This window comes from Osmia bicornis, chromosome 12 (genome assembly GCF_907164935.1).
Source record: "Osmia bicornis bicornis chromosome 12, iOsmBic2.1, whole genome shotgun sequence".
Lineage (NCBI taxonomy): Eukaryota > Metazoa > Arthropoda > Insecta > Hymenoptera > Megachilidae > Osmia > Osmia bicornis.
Window position 1 is genome coordinate 6,586,827 of NC_060227.1, and position 22,873 is coordinate 6,609,699.

Genomic DNA, 22,873 nt, shown 5'->3' on the forward strand with positions numbered 1-22,873 from the left:
ACACGTTTCAAGGAAATATTAAGGACCCTTTTCGTGTACACAGCTTTACCGACGAAACGCGGAATTGAGCAACCCGTTCGTTCCCGTACTTTCCCAACAGGGAATTATGAATCTCGAAATCTGTCACGAGCAAGCCTTATTATCTATGCCGGTGTCTTATTAAGCGATTGTCTAATTCCCTTTCGTTGCGACAACTTTCGCCTTTCGATGAATATAAATTTGTTATCGTTGACAGTGATAGCGCGCTATTACACTGAGGATTGTTGAAATATCTCTAAAATTATTTAGTATCTCGACCATCCTGTTGAATCTAGTCTATTAACACGAGGAAACAAAGCTCTTTCTAGTAGGTACACGTACGAGGTAGCTAATAAAACGACTTGTAATTAGGTAAATTAAATTCTCTCTCCATAAAAGAGACGATAAGCTGGCCGGTGAAAATCGCCGACGGTCGAATAGGTGTCGAGTAAATATTCTCTGACGCGAATGCGTACGGAACGAGGAGAAACGGCAGTCAACCGTTCACGGTGGAAACATCGAAAACCGGTAGTTGGCGAGATTTTTCCTAGCTTCGACAGAATAGCCGGTCGCGAAATTGCCACTTAACGACGTGTATACCGCCGCTTATCGGCGGGGATGATCTGAAACGATGTTGATATCGTGGCTTTATCTTGGCATCGAACCAGCCACGGATACCGGGATCCCGCTACCACCACCGCCGTTGCGTTATGCTTCGATTTACGAAGGGGGAAAAGGTAAATGATAACGTTCCTTCCGGCACGGTTCATTGAATCGACGTTGCGAACGGGCCTGCAACCACCGCCGATCGGTTAAAGGTGCTGCATCAACACAGCCCGTTCTACGTTTCTCTACGATACAAACGATACTACGCGAGACAACAAAAGAAGATCGATAATCATGCCGGCATGACGAAGAAATAGCAGGCTACCGAGGATGCATCGTCGAACGCGAACCCAAGCTTAGCCAGCCTTCAATTTGCTACCAGTTTCGCACGATGACTTCGATAATGCATGCGGTAGCGCAACCTCCTCGTTGCATCGGCATATCGACAGGATGAAAAAAAAATATTTCATTTCCTACACCGATGCGATCCATCCTCCTGGAGGAATGCGAATCGAGTAGAACTTTCCGTTTCACCCTTCTATACGTTCGCCTTGTTGGAGAAATCAATGGCTACTCAAGGTTGAACAACAGTCTACCGTATCATTTGCTTACTATTTTGCTTTATTTCGTATGTTTTTTATTCGCTGAGAATAACCTGACGCGATAACCCCGTGAAACAAAAGCTGAGGATCGGCATAGTTGCTGGAGAACGACGAGTCAGGGCACCGTTTACAACTCGCGACTGCATCATCGTTAAGGGTAAACTACCAGTTATTACGAGTCACGGCACGGTGACGTAAGAATTGCAAAGTTTATTGCACCCAGGACTCGGAGAGAGTTTTCGCGGACGCAAGTTCGCAGACTGATACAGAGAGACAGACGCGCGTGTACGAGATCGGCTACCGTAGCAATTTGGCACGACCCAAATGACGAAACTAAGTATAAACGCGACGGCAAAGAAACGCCCACGTGCGAGCCTACAAGGGAGCTTGACACGATGGTTTTCCCCGTGTCTCGCATATTCTTGGACCCGAACATGCCGAAGAAAAAGAAATCCGCGCCGATTCTGTGAAAGCCTGCAGAAATGCCTTCGCGAATTTTCGCTCCCAAGTCATGGGAATACAATCACGAATAATTATAATTATCGATTCGATCCTGAGAACGGTACTAATTAAAGATTCGTCGCGTTAGCGCGACAGACTGGCAGAAAAATTGAATCCACCCCTTGAGCAACAAACACGGACGAGCCGTTTAACGAACAAGCAAACGCGTGAAATTGGAAACGGAGACGCTGCTCGCCGTGCACCTCATCTCCCCGACCATCGCCCACGTTTTTATCAAGCCCCGCGATACGTTAATTGTACCTCTTTCTCCTCCCTTCCCTTTTTGCTTCGTCGCGGTTCACCCTCTCTGCCTCAACCTCGAACGCGACAAACGTACCGTGGGTGAAGTTATTTTAACCCTTTCTTTCGTTCAAATTTCACGTAAAATAAGCAAGAAGAAAGGATCGCAGTGTCCGAGCCTATCGACTCCTCCTCGTCGAACAATCGAATCCTTAAAAATCTCTCGGACAGCGTCTCGGCAGTCGAGTGAAAAATAAAATAAAATAAAGGCAAGTATTTTCCACGGGTCCCGAGCAACGCTAACTCAATCTTCTCCTTTCGACTCGTGCCATTCTCAAGGCGTTCATATATCATGCCGGCAACGTTTTTGCGATGCACGAGAAAAGAAGGTAGCGTAGGTATCGGAGATGCAACGGGTCATCGACGAGCCGCGGAGGTCACGGTTCGACGCGTCCTCTTCGACTGGCGGTTCTCTTGGACGCGTTGCACCCAGTTCGTTCGGGGATTGATTAAATTAGCGTCGGCCGGTGCACACGCAAGAGGCGGAGACGCGCACCTGCGAGCGCGAAGTAGAAGAAGAAGAAGAAGAAGTAGAAGCAGAAGAAGAAGAAGAAGAAGACGAAGAAGCCAGTCGGGACTAGGGAGGAGCGAGTGTCATTGCCCTGTGCCGCGGTGTCTAGTATAGAAGGTACAGGAATAGCAAGGCTTGGCCATCGGCTTAGACGTTGCACCGCTTCGTCGTCGTCGTCGTCTTCGTCGTCGTCTTCGTCGTCTACGTTGCACATCCGCGCGACTCTCTCGCGGTTGCGTGTACAGCGAAACGGCAGAAACTAACAAATCAAGCGTGTCTTATCGCGCCTGTATATATATACGCCTGTGGCCGCAGAATCCGTGGGAAAAAACGGCCTCGCCTGAGAAATTCCTCCCTCTACGATCTCGTTCCTCGATCTTTCTCTTTCCCGATCCCTCTCGGCCAGTGAGCCACGTATTTACGAGATTCCCCGATGCCCGGCAAACAGATTAGACCCGACGATAAACATTTACGATCTATTAAATCGAAACGATAAGACGCAACACAGTGTATCGAAATCTATATATATATATGTGTACACGTACGACACGCGTGCAAGTCGGTGAAGCAAGGGGTAGGTGACCGAGAGGATTGCAGCTCGTTAGCGTGGCCCCGAGCAAAAACGAAAGCTCGATAACGATACCGGAATGATACAGTTCCAGTACATCGTGTGCGATCGAAATCCTCCTCTGCAATTTCCTTTCCGCTTCGTATTTCTGTTTCAACCTTTCCGTGTCGACTTTTTAGAGAACGATTCATTTTTCCCGGTGCTATCCGCCTTGTTAATTGCCACGCGGATGGCTCGGGACATTATCGGGGACAACTCCCGCCATTTTCCACGGACTTGGACCGATCGAACCGATCGACCAGGCTGTCTTCGGGAACGGTTCGTTACTGTCCACCGAGAACGATTTGCTCGCGACTCCGTGGCGTGCAGGACGTATGATCAAACGATACTCGACAGCCTCGAAGGACAACCGCAAAGTGTGTACCGTCGGTCTGACACTGGTTGCTAGAGCGTAGATTAGATATCGAGGGTAACAATCAGCTCGGCATGAAAATCGTCGTGCGGAGCGTATTGCGCGCCAACGTAAAATGAAGGTTTTCTCTCGCCGCGCCTATCTTATCCGCCTCTAATACCGGTGTAAACGTCTCGACGTGCTAACTCGCCGTTGCCCCCTAACACACTAACCGTACACTGGAAGCAAGAGGAACGGCCGTGAGACGGAGGACAAACACGGCTACGGATGCAAAGTTTTATCCTAATTACGATATAGGGATCAAAGGTAGAGGAAAGAGGGACCGCCCTATTAATTTGCATCCTACTCGGCGAACGACAATGTCGGGGTCACCAAGAGAGATCTACTTTTATCGGTGAACGCCCGTAAACACGGATCGCCGGTGCATTTTTGTCGCGCCTTTATAAGCCGATACGCGATTTCACATCGGTTGCAGCGATCTAAAGAGGGCTCGTTACACGGCGAACACGTGCACCGCAACGGTGACCGTGACTTATTAACGATATACGTCTCTATCGTGAATAGCGCGCGAAAAAAGCGGTGGTCAAACGGAAACGAATGGAAAGGGGAAATTATTTGTCTATTTTCTGTGAAATGAAACATAGCTCCGGGTCAAAGCCGCTTGATATAAGACCCTTTGATCGATCTTCGCAAAGCGGAGGAAGGTGTTTAAAGAGACTCTACAGCTTCGGTGTAATCTCGTTTAAAAGGTTGTAACCGTACCTGATCCCTCCTTTTAATCTGCGGGGAAGACGTTGCGATCGATGCCTACGATGCATGAACGCGATAGCGCGTGCTCGCGGCTAAAAACTCTCACGACAATGGCAAGCAGAGTTGCTGGAAAGCAATGGGGACCATTTGTGCCATCGAATGCCTCTCTGCCACCGTTTATTGCCAATGGAGACGAGTAAAGATACTGATTGAGCGTAAAACTCCTCGAAACAAGGCGTTTTATGAATAAAAGAATAAATTTGTAAATAAAAAAGAAATATTAATCTTCATCCTTCTCGTATACATTTCTACCTGTAATAATACCACGGATATCCAACTCATTTTCCAAGAACCATCCACCCTAGAAAATCAAGCAGTTGCTCGATTACATATGTATCGATGGGCAGAATCGAGGAATCAAAGGCGATTGGCCACACCCTAAGGGCACCCGTCTGATTGCAGCTCCCTTTTCCTGCCACCCTTTCAGCTGCGAACACGTGAATCGGATATTACAGTGATCCACGCTACCGAGTTACAGGGCTGCGGCCGAGATGGAGGAAAATCTATCGATACCGCGATCGATCGTCCCGATCTACGGCGAGAAATCGGGACGATCGGCCGGCTGGCGATCCACGGATCGGGATTCCGCGGATCCGTGGCCAGCAAAACGAACACCGTGTCAAACGATGGGATAACCATAGGCCTTGGCAGCTGCGAACAGCAGAGTGACATGCTTCTCCGCCAAGTTTCAGATTGCATGCCGCCATAGCGGCCGGTAGATTATAATCAAGCGATTCTGATCCAACGACCCGCTGCTGCAAGATAGTATTCTGTCCGCCAGAAGTATGCTTGCAAACGTTTATCTCTACTGTTTGTCGATCAGCACGCGTCGATGCTCCCGAGTGGAATTTTGAGAATTTCCTGAATTTTCTGATACTTAGTTGGCAATAAGGTAGACACCTGTTTCATCGTAAAACAACGCTTATGGCATATCGGATCGAAGCAAAAGTCCCTGGAGTCGCTGTGAATGAAGTTGCAATAAGAAACAGCCGATACTCGATTCAAATCCCTCGCGCCTTAATTAATTGAACGCGTTAATCGATTAAGACACGGACAGCGTAAAGTTAAAATTCAACAAGTTGTTGATCCAGTTTGTATCGCGAAGCGCAGACGGTTCTTAGCGCGAAACGCGAAACCGAAAAAAATCCTGTTACTATGTTGTTAATTAACGTCTAACTGTGCACGACGTTGCGGTCGCTATTTTTTTTTTTCTTAATTACACCACGATATCGCAGGGATAACTAGCGTGTATCTGAGTCGGAAACACCTCCTAACAAGGAGGAAACGGTGTAGGGAGCACGCGTTTCCGTGCTCGCGCGTCTGATAGTAATTGGCGAAAAACCCCAAGGGAAATGAGACGCTAAGTTTCTATGCAAAGCACGCGGCGATCGATTATAGATCGATCTGATGCGATCGAGGGTTCGTGATCGCCGCGATTTTCCACTTCCTCTGCAACTTTCCAGCCTCGTTAAACCGGTACTAACGTTCTGATATTTCATTATAGACTATCGTGTGCAGTTTTCGTTTGTATCTAACGATGGATACTCGATACCCTCCTTTTGCAAACTTTCGAACAAATTATTCGTTATGGAATTTCGAGTCGGAAATTATTGAAAGCGTTGAAACATGAGAGATCTCCTGTGTAATTTCATCTACGGAACGGACACCTGAAGAACAGAAAATGAAGCTTTCAAAATGAACTACCAGGTTATCAGTTCCCTCGCTTAACGTTAGTAAAAGATAAATGGCGATTGAGATCGGTTGCAAGTTAAAATTGGAGTAGAAACGCGGGATTTTTCATCGGGGATCGATCGGAATCGTGAGCGTGGCTGATAAAGCCTCATTATTTCGCGATCGAGCAGTGGAAAGCAGGTTTCGGTCGCGATGTACGAGTGGAATTTCACGTAACGTGACTCGTCAATAACATTTAATAACGGTAACAACGTCGTAACCGATTCCTGTTTTACTACAAAAACAGGCTACGCTGTGCGAGCAACGAAGAAGAACGTAGAGAAACGAGCCGCGGGATCGAACGAACAGGACGACAGCCGACGCCGTAAATGCGAACAAGTTGCAAGCTTTTGCCACTTCTTAATTCAACGGAAAGTGTTGCACCGGCCCGTTACGGCTTCTATTTAGTATCTACTTTACAGCCACTACTTTCCTAACTCCACAAAGCCGCCTTTCCTCGCTAATGAAATGCTGCAGAACCTTGCGAGAAACGTCCACCGTTATGAATATATAAATAGGCAGATATCTATGCCACAATTTCTTGAAACCGCGATCATTTGCCTATCTCGATGAATAGATTTACATTTTTTTTTCCAATTCAACCAACTGATTTGATAAGAAATATCCTCGTTACATCAAATTGTCTATAACTGTAAACTAACAATTTGTTTAAAATTTTTCAAGAATTTTCTTGACATTCGCAATGCCTCTGTAGAGGCACATTGCAGAGGTACATCCGGAATGCTCGTGCCTCGTTTACCTATGTTTATGGAAATGAAACGGGGACTGGTCGCTGACGATGTCAAAAGTCCTTCCTTATCGTTCTTAATGAATTCGAAATCGAGCCACAAGCTGACCACCCCGTGGAGTATTCAAATGAAGAGAAAAACAAAGAATAAAAAAGAGAGAAAAAAATATATGATTTGTCCTGCTAACCGATCCATCAGAAGGTTCAGACAGTTGGAAGGATGTAAGGCCGGAAAAGAGACGCGTATCCTTCGAAAGTCAGACGAAAATGGTTGCAGATGTCTGTGGACGAGTAACACGGCACTCTCAGCCCCCGACAGGGCATGGGTGCAAATCGTTGCCCGACACCCCGTACAAGGGGGCCGAATGAGATGAGAGAGAAGATTATACGGTATGAAGCAGCAGGCAGGGGCATCCTGTCTATCAAGGACGCCTTCTATCTCTCTGGCTCCTCCTTGCCTCCTGTGATCCACCTTCTTTACTCTCGTCTCTCTTCATCCAACCTCTCTCTACCTTCCTTACCCGCTTCCTAACCCTTCGTCATCCTCCCCGCAGACACGTCGCAGCAGCCTACTGCCTCGTGTTACTCAAAGGTTATTTCTCCCGACGCTCTGCCCCTCTTCCTTCATTCCCATCGATTCACCGGGAGCAAGGAACTTTGCCTCGCAAGAATGTCCTGAGATCACGAACCATCTGACGATTACAACCATGGACCGATGCTCTTGATTTCATTGCTGTTGTTATTCGAAGGGTTCATTGTTTCATTTCAAATTGGTGTCCAGGTGTGATTTTACATGAAAATCATTTTCGCCGTACAAATGGCGGACCTGAATGAGCCGCGAAACGCAATCTTGTTCGACTAAAAGTGTAGTCACCGGTAGACGCGCTTACTCGGGGCCAGACCTATCGATTACCGATCAGATCCCGTATCCCTGCCAATATTGTATTACCGTGAGGGGAACAGCATCGCGCGGGGATTAAATCGTAAAGAACACGTTCTGCACACCAGCTGCTCCAGTGTATCGGAGTGCGATCCTTGCGTTTGTTGTCCGATCGCATGGTCGCGTCAGGACTGATGGCACTCGATCGACTCGAGGAAAACGATCGATCGTTCCTTCATTTTACAAGACTATCTTATGAGCAACGAATGTTTGAATACCGATCGTCTCGATCATAATTTAGATATAATTCTTTCGTTTTAATGGAAGATTTAGGAAATCGTCGCGTATCGATTTTCAACTGGTGCGGTTCCTAACGAAATGCTGTTGAAATGCTTGTCGCTCGTCTGAAGCAGGTCTTAAAGTCATTCGACAGCCATCTTGGCAGCGGGAAACGTATTTATAGCGCGCGAGGATTCTGTATTCCGTCGACACCGATTGCCCACGATACGCTCTCAAGTCACGACTCGAAAATTCTGCTCCGAACATTCCGATCCCTGTGCCGCTCTCTGAATCATCCGATAAATACTTCACCTTTCGGTCGAAAGAGTCGATGGGACATTATTGACCGGTGACAGTCACTGATTCCGCGAAAATTCGAGCGAAAATAGCCGACTGGAACTTCGCCACCGTTGAACAGAAAATACTCGAAAAACGATTGAAAAGAGGGGAAAAAAGTCACTTTTCTTGGAACTGGTTCGATCGCGAGAAATAGATTCGAAAAGGTAGGGGGATGAGAGTGTTGGAAAATGCGCGACACTCATTTTTCCTGGAACCGCCTGATTGCGAAAAATGGATTAAGGAAAGATAGCAGGGTGAATAATCGATGCGATAACAATAGCTCTGCTATCCGATTCTTCGAAACATTAAATTAAGCCTTTGAAGCAGTTTAGATAAAAATCATTAACTATAACTTCGATGAGTTCAATAAACTTCGACTGTAAAGAGTTAAGCAATATCTCTCCGTGTCCGCATCCAACATTTTCATCGAATTTCTCTCGGTAAAAAACCACTGGTATCGATATCTACGCCTATTTTCATTTCTTTCATAATCCCTGAGCAAAGAGCAACGCACCGAAACATAAATAAACGTTGTCACTCGTTTCACATTCGACTCGCGGCTCGTTTTTGCGAGCAAAACCGCATTTACGGGAACCCGCTTAAGTACTATTACTATTCTGACTGTCTTGCCCATAAAATCGTCGGGACTGATATCTACCATCGTCGATACATGGGAAAGTAAGAGCGAAAAGTGCCTCTATCTTGTAGAAAAAAAAAAATCGCTAACCGAGGAGAATCTTAAACCGTAGAACGTGGTCTTTCGAATATTGCCTGTATCCGGTAAAATCTGCGATTTCTTTGCGAAACTTATCACCGGATTGATGCAAATTTGATTTTACTGTTGCGCGCTAGTGTCACGGTTCCGTGATTTCGATCGAACTTGCCTAATATAGCGTTGCAAACCTGTCGCGCCATATTAGCCAAAGAAACTTTGTGTAACTTTACCTAAGAAGTAGAAAGTCTTCGACTACTTAAAATTCTAATTTAAGCTTTCTATTCGCTGCCTTGAATAATCACAATTTTTTTTTTTAAATTTTTTATCAAATTCAACGCGTTGAGAATTAATCAGAGCATTCAATTTTGCTACAATCGATCGCGAGTAACAAGCTTGAAAAGTAGTTCGAGTCATCGAAGCAAGCAATGAAACGAGAATCAATTGAGTTGTCTCCAGAAGGAATTTCTCTCTCTCTCTCCGTCTGTTCACGAAGCACAACCTTCGAAGACCACTTCCACCTGTGGTGTCTCACTTTCGTCATAACCGTGTAACGAACTAGCTTGAACCGTAGTTCAGGGCAACCTGTTAAACGAGCCACAGGGAAGCACATTGCCTACAAGACGCGCATGAGAGAACACGAATCGATCGAGGTCTTTGGAACGACACAACGAGACCGGCGAGAGAACAACAATGTGAATTGATCGAGCTCTTCCCGCCATTCTGCTCAACACGATAGTCCGCTGTCATCGCGAGCATTCGCGGAAAATATTACCTTCTGCCTGCAGATGAAAGGCGAGAAATTTCTATCTCTCCGAGTGTGAAAGCAGGAAATATTTTAATCAATTTTAAGCTAGGATCGAAAGATGATCTTTAATTTTCAGCCGCGACGAGACCGTTTCGAGGACGATAATAGCTAGCAGAATCATAATGAATAGAATAAAAATGTTCGCGAGAGGCAGCGAAGCAGTAAAAGCCGCGAGCTTGTAAAACGGCGCCCCAACCGACTATCGGTTCTGGCTGAATTATCGCGATCGTTCGAACGGTTGCAGGAAGTCTAGAGAAACGCGAAGCCGGACCGTGTTTCTGGCCGCAATTACGGCCAGCTACAATTAGGCTACTGTCCAAACAGGGACATTGTCGCGGTAAATAAATCGCTGCCATGCCGGCATCGCGAAACACCGAGAGAGAACCGAACGCGACACGAAACACGCGTAATAGCCCGGTGATTTTATTCCACCGGCAATTTCGACGGATTGTTCACGGTGTATGTTGCGTGATTATTCTGGCCGAGCGAGGCCGTAAACGGAGCCTGAAATTCGCGTTTAAGCCCGGCAGCAAAGCTCTATCTCCTTCTCCTCTGTGTTATTGCCTTTTTTGCGGTAGTTATTATCGTTGATAGCATAATATACAGACACCTAGCCAAAGTCTCTACGATTCCCATATCGATTCTTCATCGTCCACGATGAAAAATTGATAAAAAAAAAAAAAATTTAAGGTACGAATAAAACGAACGGCAGCCATATCGAACGCACAGCAGCGAGGTTTTTCCTGAGAACAGCTGCTCCGTTACAAGCAGCCGTATGAATCTTATCTGCGATCGAATGTGGCTCGCGCAGCCAGGTAAATACACGTCACATTCGATCGCCACCAGTATTCCGGTCTTAATAATTTCCAAAGAAATCTCCACGCCTTTCTCTTGTCTCCGTTTAAGAGTTGCAGCCGATCAAGTGGAGCAGGAAGTGGAGCCTGAGAACCGTTTACCCAACAGTTTCCTGCCTAGGACTGCGAATAATTTTCCTTCCAATCTTAAACTCCGCGATACCTATCCTCTTTCAACGAAACGAATTTTCTAACGACCAACTCGAATGAATATAGAAATAATTATCAACTCGTTTGGAGATGTATTCTCGACTCGCGCCCTAGCCTCTCGCTAGTTACACCAATTTCATCCAATGATTCAACCAGCAATATCTAATCTATACTAATTGCTCGTATTTGTCACCCATTAAGCCGGATCACCGTTATAGAAGGAAAAGGTTACGAAAGAAATTCCTGTGCCCGAGCTACATGGGAACGTGACAGGCTGTATACACCGGCAACATCGATCCATCAGACCGAGCTGTTCTCTCGGCTGACCAGCTTCCAAGTCGTCTGGAATTAATGGAAATACAAGGAATATCGTGTACGAATCGATATTCAATGTTCGATCGAGCGCGATCATTTTTTCTGTGCGCAACAAAATCAACAACGAAACGATCGTATCCTTATGCAATCCGAGTGCATTTACACTTGGCTGCGGTGCAAGGACAGTTACGTTGCACCGGAACGTACATAAAATTTCATATGAAAATCCATATTACGTAAAAAGAAGGATATGAAACGTAAGAACACGACTAAGCATCGCGCTTGCCTTCACAGTTTTATGCGTTTTTAATGGAAACGCTTCGATACGATTATTAAACCGTTCTCTATTCAAGGATACGCGAAGAAGAGCAAACATCGTATGCAATTATAAAATAAAATATCAAAAGAGCTCGTAAACGAATGTTATAATTTGAAAGTACAGCAGAATCATTTCCTGTTACCTGTGAAATCATCGATTCTCTTATACGAGGGAATTAAAACGCGGTGAATGTTGATTAAGCAATTCTATGCGACAAGAGATTAACGAGAATTAAAACCGGAATGTTGATAAAAATGTTGCACTCGCGCAGTTTCCTTGGAAATCTTTCAGCAAACACGGTTATTCTTTCATAAACGAGCGTGTTATCTGTTACGTGTACTTGATAATGCCGTGTTTAAATACTCGACGCATCGAGTGCCGTGGGAATGAAACTGGCGTGCAATTAAATTTGAAAAAAAAAATAAGAAAAATAAAATGAGATTCAACTCCGTCAGGGTGAGATCTGACCCTGAGATAATTAAGGGTTAAAGAAGCTCGATTGTATTTCGCATTCGCGACGATCAATCGTCCAAGACGGGGTGGCAATTTTCACGGCAAAAACGTTCACGCTTCAGCGTTCCGGAGCAAGACGTCTTCGTCGTTTCGCTGACGGTTTTTCGCGTCATTTGCGGTTCGATGTAAGCTACTAGCGACGTAATGATTCATCCTGCCAGTGAAAAGTCGATTCGTGTGTGACGCGTCGCGCATCAGACCGCTGCGCTGGACGGCTTGCCGGTACCGTAATGCACGCAAGAAAAGGACGGGCTTGATTTTGCAGCAACAGTTTACGACTCGCCAGGACCCGACCGAAATCATCAATGAGCCGCTCTGGGATCGGCCTGACCTGGGCCGAAGCCCCTTCGAACAACGACAAAAGGAGAAAAACAGGAGGAGAGAAGCCCTGCACCCAGTCCGATCGGTTTCCAAGCAAGCGTAGGAAGATGACAATTGAAAATCTCGTGGGAAAAGGTCGGATATTGGGATAATTTTCACTGTTAGACGATCGAATTCGAACGAGACACGTAGACGAAGGATAAAAACTTTAATTGTATTCTTCATCGAGGTGGAACGAGGCAAAGCTTCTCTTTTTTATCCCGTTCGATTGCGTGGAGCGAAAGCAAGAAGAAATAATGCTGTAACAGGTTCCCTCTCAGCGTTTCGTACCTTAGAGGTTCGATATTTTTCTGACATCAGGCTCGACCCAGTTTCCTGGTCACCTGGCACGATCACGCTCCATCATTCTCACGTCCCTCTTTTCTCGTTGTTTAATCCGTGTCGGATGTAACGATTCCTAATTCTAATCTACCCGACCCGTTGAATCCCAGAACGCTCGGTTGTCCCGGGGCTGTGTTGGACGGCGAGTCGCGTGGGAGCAAGAAACTTTCCACCTGTCCTCGATCTTATCTAAGAGACCGACCCGGGAGAACTACCCAAGTGTTACACTCGCTTATTAATGAAACTTCGCCAGCTTGTTATTCAAAATAGAATATAGAATTTTAGTTTAGAAAGAGACAAATTATCATTAAAAAAAAAAATGTTGGGAACCAAGGATTTGAAGTGTGAGTTTGTCATACTTCAGAATGTAAGGAGTAACTAACTGTAATTGTTAATATCTTTTAAACAATTAGCCGTCTGTCCACAAAACGGGGTATAGGCGTGTTCAGCTCGACGAGCTCTACAAGCTGGCAAAGTTTCATTAATAAGTGAGTGTAACACTTGAGTAGTTCCCCTTGTAAGAGACCGACCCGGCGAGATGCAATTCTCGATGCACGTGCATCCCTATGAATGGCAAACCGAACTCTCGAAATTATACTCAGGGTAATTAATTGCCTTTCATTTCTATCACGAATAATAATGATTCGCGATAATCGTAAGCACGTGGCTAGTTTGCTTGCGCTTCGTTCAACCTTGCACTTGCACTGCTCCAATTTCCTTCGCTAACACAGTAACCCAAAGAACGATCAATTTTCCCCATCAACACATGGCAATAAAACAAGGCGAAAAGAGAGAAGAGAGTAATTTTCACGATGACTAATTATTGTCGCTGGTCGCCTTGCGGGCCTGTGGTTCGCGCGGCAACAGGTCTTCCAAGTGCACTCCGTAGCAAAGGGAGCAGGATGCAGGAGAGCGTGTTGAACCGCGGCTCTCTCCACCTGCTCCGGATCTTATCTCGAACGATGAAACGCGCGCGAGTGGTGCATATAGGTGTACACGTGCACGCAGCCTCGGTACAGGATCCTCGAGGTGTATCCTGCGGCGTCATGAATGGAACGCGAACGAGCGTGTGCGCGTGCACCGCCGCGGAAGATTAATTAATATCGCAATATCGCCGGCCGTACGCCAATGACAAATTGGAGAAAGTGAGCGGCCCTCGCGGTGGCCGTGGTCTCCTCCGGCGTCATCCTGATAAAGGAACCATAAAGGGATTATACTGGCTGAAAACCTTGACTCGTCTCTGTTCTTCTCCTCTCCTCTCCTCTCCTCTCCTCTCCTCTTCCACCAACAAATTGAAAAAACGTCAATATATTCGCTTGCCTTCGTTTTTTCGCAAATTTCTTAATGCAGTAGTCGAGGTATTTAATTTGTCTGACCAGGTACAATTGTATCTACTCAGCCAGCAAAGGGAAGAGACACGAAATTCAACTGGCATTCAAGTTGATGACCGGATACAGCACACAACTCGAACTCGTATCTTCTTCGAAAAAGATCAAGAAACCTTCTGGCGGATTGAACGCTAAACAAGTTACGACGTTATCGTTTCTTTCGCGTGGAAATGTGTACGCTATTGGCGAAACAAGTTTTCCTTTTACTTCCTGTCTTGCTACCATGCCTCGTACCTTCTTCTTCTATCTATCAAAAGATTGATACCCTGACCGTGGGGCAAAAATCGAGCAGTGAATTCGACGAACGAAAGAGAAGAAAGAGAGCAGCAGAGAATAGATTCAAGAGCAATCGAGCATTGCACTTTACATGCACTTTTTCAGCTTGACTTAACTTTGAAGAAATATATAACCCTCGGACCAGAAAAATCGATACCTTCTTCAAATTAATTTCTTCCTTTAAATATACATAATTCCGAGTGAAATATTGTTGGAGAGCAAATAATGGTGCTTAACAGTTGAGCAAGGTCCTGTCCCTGAAACGTTTCGCAGCTTCCTGTCGCGAAGGACTACACACAGCCATTCTCGTATCGGTTGACCGGTTTAAAGGGAGCACACGGACGTAACATCTGAATGAATCACGTCCGACCAAAAGGAATACGGGCAATCGCGTGTCCCTTCCCCCATACCTCGCGGTCACCCTTGATCCTTCTTTTTGCACGCTCGCTCCTTGCACGGGCCAGTTCGCGGGCTCAGGACTACGCGCGTACGCGAGCGTGTATAAATAAACGCCCATACATTATTTATAAATCGCTTATGCACCGACGGCAAGGTCGGATAAGATCTAAGAGCCGCGGAAAACAGAGATACAGGCTCGCTTTTATCATCCTCGCGGCTGACGTATCGTTGCAAGAGAACCGAACAAGTATACCATATCCAGATGGAAAATCGACCGATTTATTTCACGAATATGATCGACCTCGAATCTTTTCATTTTTACAAACGAATAATTCAAACTATTTCCTATCCGCTTAAGAAAGTCACAGAGTGAAATGTAAATATTTCTTAGGGGTGGTTGAAAGAAACGGACGGTACAGAAATCTGGAGAACGTCCGTGGAAATCTGGAAGTCTGGAAATTCTGAGAACGCGTAAACGCAAGGGTGCCGTGAAAGGGAGAGGAACGAACAGGGCTGAAGAATGTGCTCGAGACTAGAGAGAGGAAACGGAAGGGAACGGAGAACGAAGCGTAAACGATGGTTGAGGAAAACGTGTGAAAGTGGTTGGGTGTAGAAGGAAGAGAGTCAAAGCACCGCGCAAAGGGTTACACGCAGAGCCTCTTACGAAGCAACATAAACACCGGACGTTTACAACGAAGGGAGCAACGCGAAAGAAGCAGCGAAGGGTTCCCTTTAGGGAAGCTGGTGGAAAAGGGAGAAGAATGTCGAGACAGAAGGGCGGTTGGATTATCGAAGGGAAGGAGATCTGGCCAGTACGTTATGCCTGTTCGATTACAGGTAATCACAGCGGCGCGCAACGATCGAACTTGGTCGACCTATAAATCGGCACCGCTGCGAGCTGCAAACGGCCCGGCGTTTATGGTAGCGGCGCGCGGTTTCTCTACCTGATGAGTTATCCAATCGAGCTAGGCATAAATGTACGATTATTTCTCGTGGCGCACGTGTTCCCTGGATATATGAAAGCCGGCTATTTCTTTCTCTTTCTCTCACGAGATCGTAAAGAACGCGTTAATCGCGGGTTATTGGCTGGCGGGGAACCGGTATCGATGGAAACACGGCGAATTCGATTCGCTATCTGCACGCTGCAACTAATTGTCCAAGTCGTGTCTCTCGGACTGAATGGGAAACTGTTCGATTTCTATCTCCGGGCGAAATTTGTCCCATAGATTTACTTACTTAACAGGCTATCCCCCTCCGAACGGACATTTTTCAATCAAATTTCTCCGAATTTATGTAATAAAGACTGTAAGCTCGACGTATGTCTTCTATTTGTATTAGAATATTAACATTTGCTTATTTTCATCATTGATTAGAAAAATCGCGTTTTATATTTTTCAACTTGCTGCCCCGCGATATCTCAAATACCAATCGAACGATTTTATTACTCATTCGATACGTAATAAAATTCTCCGCGACTCCAACTAGAATTATAACACGACATTTCATATCATTTATTGCAAATAAAACACGACTGTTAGACCGATGGAATGTGAAAGCTCGAGGAACGTTAAGTAATCATAACAGAAAGAAATGACAATTTTTCTAACGTCTAACGATTTCCACTGCCTTTTAATTAATTCAACGAAAGGATGAGATCGTCGAGGAAAACATTCGGACGTGTTTTATTACTTATCACAGCGGTTCACCCTGGGTGCAACACCTCGACGACGAACAGAAAGCAAACGGAGAAGCGAACGATGAATTAACGTTGTTCAGATAGATTCACTCGGAACATTAATCAATAAGTAGAACTCAATCAGCGAACGGGTAATGGAGTTTCTGGCCAGTAAAGGCCGACGAAGGGGGCGCGATCGCAATGATCACAAATTATCCCTCCAGTGTTCCAAGCCCCCTCGATCACCGGGCAATATCTCATAGAGTAGCCGACCTGTGTTTAGCCTATCACGAACTGGATGTCCTTGTTGCGACCATGAGGCTAATTGCCGGTGGTCAGCGCCAGGACGAACGCCTTGCTCGAGGATAAATAGCAACGATGCTGGTGACGACGCACGAAAACCAGGCGAAATATCACGCTGATTCCGAGGTGGATGTCGCGCGAACCAGACATTCAAGACCTTTTATTTTCTCCGTCTTTTCACCATCCATCATCGAGAGAATCCACCGAAAGGAAACGGAGCAGACGGTCGCTCATAAACGATAAATCTCAACGAAAAGATGGATGGTCTTTTAGGATGACTCTAATTCTTCGGAAAAATCATACGTATTTCTACGAAAGTATCTATTCGTTAGCGGAAATTGCGAGCAGTTGAAGGAGAACTGGCGGAGAAATGATAAATAGATGGTTTATCGGGCGAAACAAGAAGAAACCGAGTCGGGAAGACGTAGAGGTAAGTTGTTTGTTAGGTCTCGATCGAAGACGTAACTACGCGGAAATCGCGTTACCAGGAACCAGAGGTTCTCGTTAAGAGAAACTCCGTAAACGTAAAGCCGACCTGGTACGGATCGTTCATTGACGTGGACCTATCTGGATTTTCCCTGGGAACAAGCCGCAAACCAATCGCTTCGAACATCGTCTTCATTCATCCGTTTTATTTTCTATTAAGAACCGACCGTTTCGCTCGCGTAAAGGTATGCATTGACAGCATAATGATACTCGTTAGCTGGTCGGAGAACACGAAGGTACAAGGGGCTGAATTTAACTCATTTCACTAAGTACATCGTTGTCCTTCGAGCAGGCGAAATTTCAAGCATCTTTTTCTCTTATTAATTAATTAATCGTACAAAGGCCGCAAAGTAAATTTTCCATCGTGAACAAAATTCAGAGTAAATCCTTCGTAAATCCTATTCTCTTAATTGAATATTTCATAATACCAAAGAAAAGGCAATGATTTTGGACACGTATTCACGAACGATAGTCAATTTCCTCGATAACGAGAAGCAAAAGGTTGGCTATCAGAGGAGCTGGAGGGTGCGCGGTGCTGGAGGCGACCGATCCGGCCGCGTTTTCAATGAAGTCCATATAAAGGCAAGCAGCGTGCGTACGACGGCTTCTATGGCGAGCCAGGACGGAGGTTGCGCAAGGAAAAACCATCAATTCGAAGGAAAGGAGAAGAGTGGCCTCACCGGCTTCCCAGATTCGATTAATCGCCGCGGGGCTATCGATCCTCGATGAATGCACCGCGACTGAGGCCACCAAAGGTGCTCCATTCACTAGCAACCACGCTCGGCCAAGAGCTTTCGTTTAACATTGTCTACGTATCTCGTAACCTTATTTCCTTTTTATTTTTCCCCTCTTTCCCTTTACGCGTCCCTTACGTGTAACTTGTCGCCTACTGCTCGTGCTTGTATACCGTTACAACTGGATACCCGTCTTTACGATTTTCTGCACCGGTCTTTTTGTCGCGACGCGTATCTCAACTTTGTCCGCAGGCTCACCGATCGAGGATCGACGATCGAGATACTCGATTCATAACCAGGCCAGATAGAAAACTAAACGAGTTTGCGTTAACTAACCATCTCATTATGACGTAACTTGGAATCTGTTGACCAGCATTGGTTCGGAAGGGTGAGTTATGAAAGGGGTAGAATATCTCTAAATTGGGGGGGTCTAAATAGATTCTCAATGGATTGGAACGGTGCCACCCTAAAATTTAAGCGTTTCTGACCCCTCGAATATGATACCTCGTGTTCCATACTACGATCCCTCTCTTCGGCTTGCTTCCAAATTCAATATCAATCAACTACGGTTTCAGTTTCCTCAGAATTTACGATATCACACAGTAACGAGCGTATTACAAGACTCGCAAAGATATTACGTTCATCAGCATCTGAATAAACGTACCCGGGATTGTAATCGAGACGTAAGACGTGTGAAAAACAGATAAGTTTATGTCGGAGATGATTACAGCCGCAACGCAATGTTACCGTGAGCAAATCGAAGAGATTTATCGAGGCAACAGGTGGAAACTTAATCTAGGATATCGTTACACCTCCATCTAATTCGTGGCTTTAATACAGAATAATGGTTATAAGCTTCTAACTATAGCTCCCTACGATAATTTCGCTAATAAATAGAACGTGCAAAGTCGTAAAAGGAACCCCATCAAGCATGGAACACCAACGAAGTGCTCGACGCTGTTTATCCATCCGAGGACGATAGAAAAGAAAGAGCGTACACGTGTTACGCTTCGTTTGCGAATAAACCCGCGTCAAAGTTATTCATTAAGTAGGATCACCCAGAGAGCTTCCTGAATACACAGTCTAGTCATTCATAGCTAAACACTGACTTCGCCAAAGAACGCATCCCTTGCACTAATTTGTGCAAGGAAAACCTTTCTCCAAGACGACGCGACAGTCCGCCGCACTGCCTTTGTTTATTAACTCTTCTTTCTGCGAATTAACCTTTGGCAATCTAAACGGTGGAGAAGCTAAAAGCTAGAGGGTGTATCCCTTTCTAAAGACAATTTATAATTCGATGATTATCTGTACGCGTTTGTATAGATCGAGCCTGATGCGGATAACGCGAAGATATCTGCGTGCCGGGCAGGCATAAATTTCACGTTAAAAAAGGTCCGCTGCTTTTCGCCGTAGTCACGACAAATTATTGATGATCTTATGGACAGGCAATAGAGATGGTTATCGGGCTCGTTTCACAGAAAGGTCGTGTCGTGCAACACGACATTGCAAAAAGCCTGGAATACCTGTTCGCGTTCTGTTCGACGGGAAGAAATGGCCACACGGTCCTCGTTCGCGGATAGAACCGTCCGAGTTTTTCTTGCGTTCATTTAACACAACTTAATCTTAATCAGCGTTAGCATAATCGTAGAAAGTTGTGTAGTTATTTTATTTAGCAAGAGAATATCATCGGCATTTTTTCTCGGTTACGCGAGAAATATAGCGATACCATGAGGAACTTGCGGTCCGCGAGCAGGTAGCAACGGTATTTCGCGGACGAGTAATGGCGAAATAATCACGAATGGCCGATGCAGTCCGGCAACAGGTAATTTAACGAGCAGCCAACGTCCCGAAAAGCGACTCGCCAGAGGATTGTGGTTTCGAAACGCGAGAAAGAAATATCAAGATCGTCCGAGGAGATACGTCATACGAGCACCATCGGACATAACAGTACTTCGCTTATGGCCGGCTAAAGTAAGCTAAAGTAAATACATATATGCTGCTAACAATGGATAGGTTACGCTCGACTGGTCGGTAAAAATGTTGTCAGAGGAGAGAAGAAGGTAAGCGTACGGGCGAGGAGGCAAAATTTGCCCGTCCATGGGACGAGCCCAAAATTCTTGCCACCGCGACCTTCTGCATACTGATGCCCTTTAAAAGCGACCAGTTGCATGCTGAACCCTGCGCTCGACACGCTCCGCGTGGCGCCGTCTGCTTCGGATATATTATTCGTGAATAATATATCCGAATGCAGCGTGCTTATAAAACGATCGGGACACCCGGTATGCATACGTGTCCCATTGTCTAACTTGCCGGTGAGATTTCGCCGGGTAAACGAGGACGGAGGAGAAGAAAATTGTAACGGATAGTTGCGCAATGGTGAACGTTAATTACCGGGGAATCGAGGAATCGGGAATTACCTCGTGATCGTGAAACGCCGTTAATTAATTGAACGCGCGACGTGTATGCGTACTAGTAACAACGTATCACCTGCACGCTCGCGACAGAACAATATCGTTGAATTAGACCGGTGATTGTGAACGCCGGAACTTTGCGTTCCCAGACTCATCCGACTGGCGTTATAATTCCGGAAATATTTGAATAATCGCGACGCGTAGAGGACAGAAGGGAAAGAAAGAGGATACCGTAAGGCATCCAACGAAATCGTTTCACCGGATCAAAATTTCAGGGGCTCATGGGGGGGGGACCGAAGGAAATTATTTCTGCAAGACCACTTACCAAGGCGCTCACGAAGAAGTAATCGGACAGAAAATACGGAGTCGCGGACCGATAATGGCCGGTCAGAGGAACAACGTACCCCGAAGGGCCCTCCTTCTTCGGGGTCTCGACGAAACACCACGACGCGTACGTACGCAGTTCTTCCACGCTTTTAACCATCCTTCTCCTCGTTCTCGTTCTCGTTCGAATACCGGCTACTTTTGATCACTTTCTCACGTTGCAACCCGGAACGAAAGGAACGGGAAGCCGATGATTACAGGAATTAAGGCACGAATTCGAACTGGATGCGAAGTCGCGCGAAAAATGATAATTAACCTCGCGCGGATCCGACTGTTACTCCGTTATACAATTCGGTGATTAACTCTTTCCGATTCAAATATTTTTTCGATACCAACGGACCGCAAAGAATCCTTTGCGACAAGGATATAATTAAAGCTGAAAGGGTATCGATAACGACAGCATCGCGAAAACTTCCGTTCCGAGCATGACTTGCAGACTTCGAACGTCGAATCGCGGCGTCACGACAAGCACGTTGGTTACGTTGGAAGAATTAAAACTTAGATTGATAAGGAAACCCAATTAAGTGGACCGTTTGCACGGCGACCTCACGAGGAAGATACCATCGATTAACGTTCGATAGAAAAATCTTTGAAATTCCTCGATTACATAATCGAAAGATTGGACTCGAGCTAAAGGATCGCTCCGAAGCATTGCTTAATCTAGGCACCACAAAGGGTTTTCTGTAATTAGAAAATACGTCCAATAGCGGGGAAATTGAAGAAAGAATTAAAGATACTGCTTACGAGGAGATGTCGCGAGGTTTTCCTTCTGTTACAAAAGGGAGTCACGATTCGAAAAAGAGTTAGGAAAATGCGAGCTAACTTTCGGTTCGAAATTGACCTGGGAGACGCGTTTCACAGCTGCATCCATGCAACCAGCTACAACTTCCGCGAGAACCGGGATAGTCGTAGCTGATAAAAACGATCACGGTAGAGAGTCGCCGCGAGAAAGATTGCAAAAGGTTAAATTCCATTGATTCGAGGCTCTCCTCGTCAAATTACGAACCACCGGCAGGCGAAGAACCGTGCGACCGAGGAACGAAGAAAGGTTGCATTGCGTATGCATTCGTTATTTGCGGTTACACCAGGGACAGCGCGTGGTAAGAACGAGAGAGAAAGAATCGGGATATTAAAGAAGAAGGTGGCAAGGGATCGAAAGAGAAGGAGGAATAGAGCCGATACAAAGATACCGTATCCAGGCGAAAGCCGACAAGCCAACAACTCTCGAAAGGGTCTGTATTGTAAGGGTGCCGAGAGGAGATGGCTGGAATGCAGCGAGAACAGGTCGCAACGCTGCTGACATTCCAAAATTTGCAACGGCTCCGGAACGAGGAACGTGTCCTATTGTACGCGAGCACAAAATTGCCGCAATCTTTGTGGGGAAAAAAGGCGGGAAAAGGAGATGGTTCTTTGACGAAACGCGACGATTCGTTCGACTAGTTCTGAATTATCCTCTAATGTGTTCTTCCATGCTCCCTGTATTCGCAATTTCCTGTCGCGTGATCTACCGTGCAGGATGCAATTCGAACGGAAGAGAGAATAATGCAGGAAACTACTGGACTGCTGGTACTCTTCTAAATTTTCTAAATTTTAGACGCTTTCCTCTCTTAATTACTTCTTTTCTATACGATCAAAGTATCAAAATTAAAACTTAATACTATAATTTATTGGAAATTGAACAGATATTACTCTTAATTTTTATTTGAAATAGAATGGAAAGAACTAGGAAAAGATCTATGAAGATGAAACAAAGGGGACGATATCGTCTTATCGGATGAACTTTAAACGAACAACTGTTTCGCGATATTAACATATACATATATGTATATTCTGGCGGTGCCATTTAGCGGTACCGTACGATACGCAGCGTGAATTGATTTTTAACGCTTTTATTTTACACCCCTCCCTCCTGCTGTCTTTTACGAGGTAATTTTGTTCATCGACGAGCACGGCTGGTCCTGTTGTAAATAAAAACCACGGGAGAAGCAAGAAAACCTTACTATAAAGATTCCTGTTCTTCTTTTAACGGCCATCAAACTTGTACAGTGCCACGTACTATTTATGTCTCTGAACTCGCGCGGTTACGCTAACCCCTTCATCTTTCCTTTCTGCCCGCGCGCTAGTTTGAAAATTGTTAGA

The 22,873-nt window shown here is 45.6% G+C and overlaps 1 protein-coding gene across 4 annotated transcripts in view; it reads right to left on the reverse strand.

Annotated features, from left to right (window-relative positions):
- The window catches only part of LOC114871753 (protein outspread), a 115,287-nt gene that overhangs the window by 90,017 nt on the left and 2,397 nt on the right, over window positions 1–22,873 (reverse strand). The window lies entirely within an intron of this gene.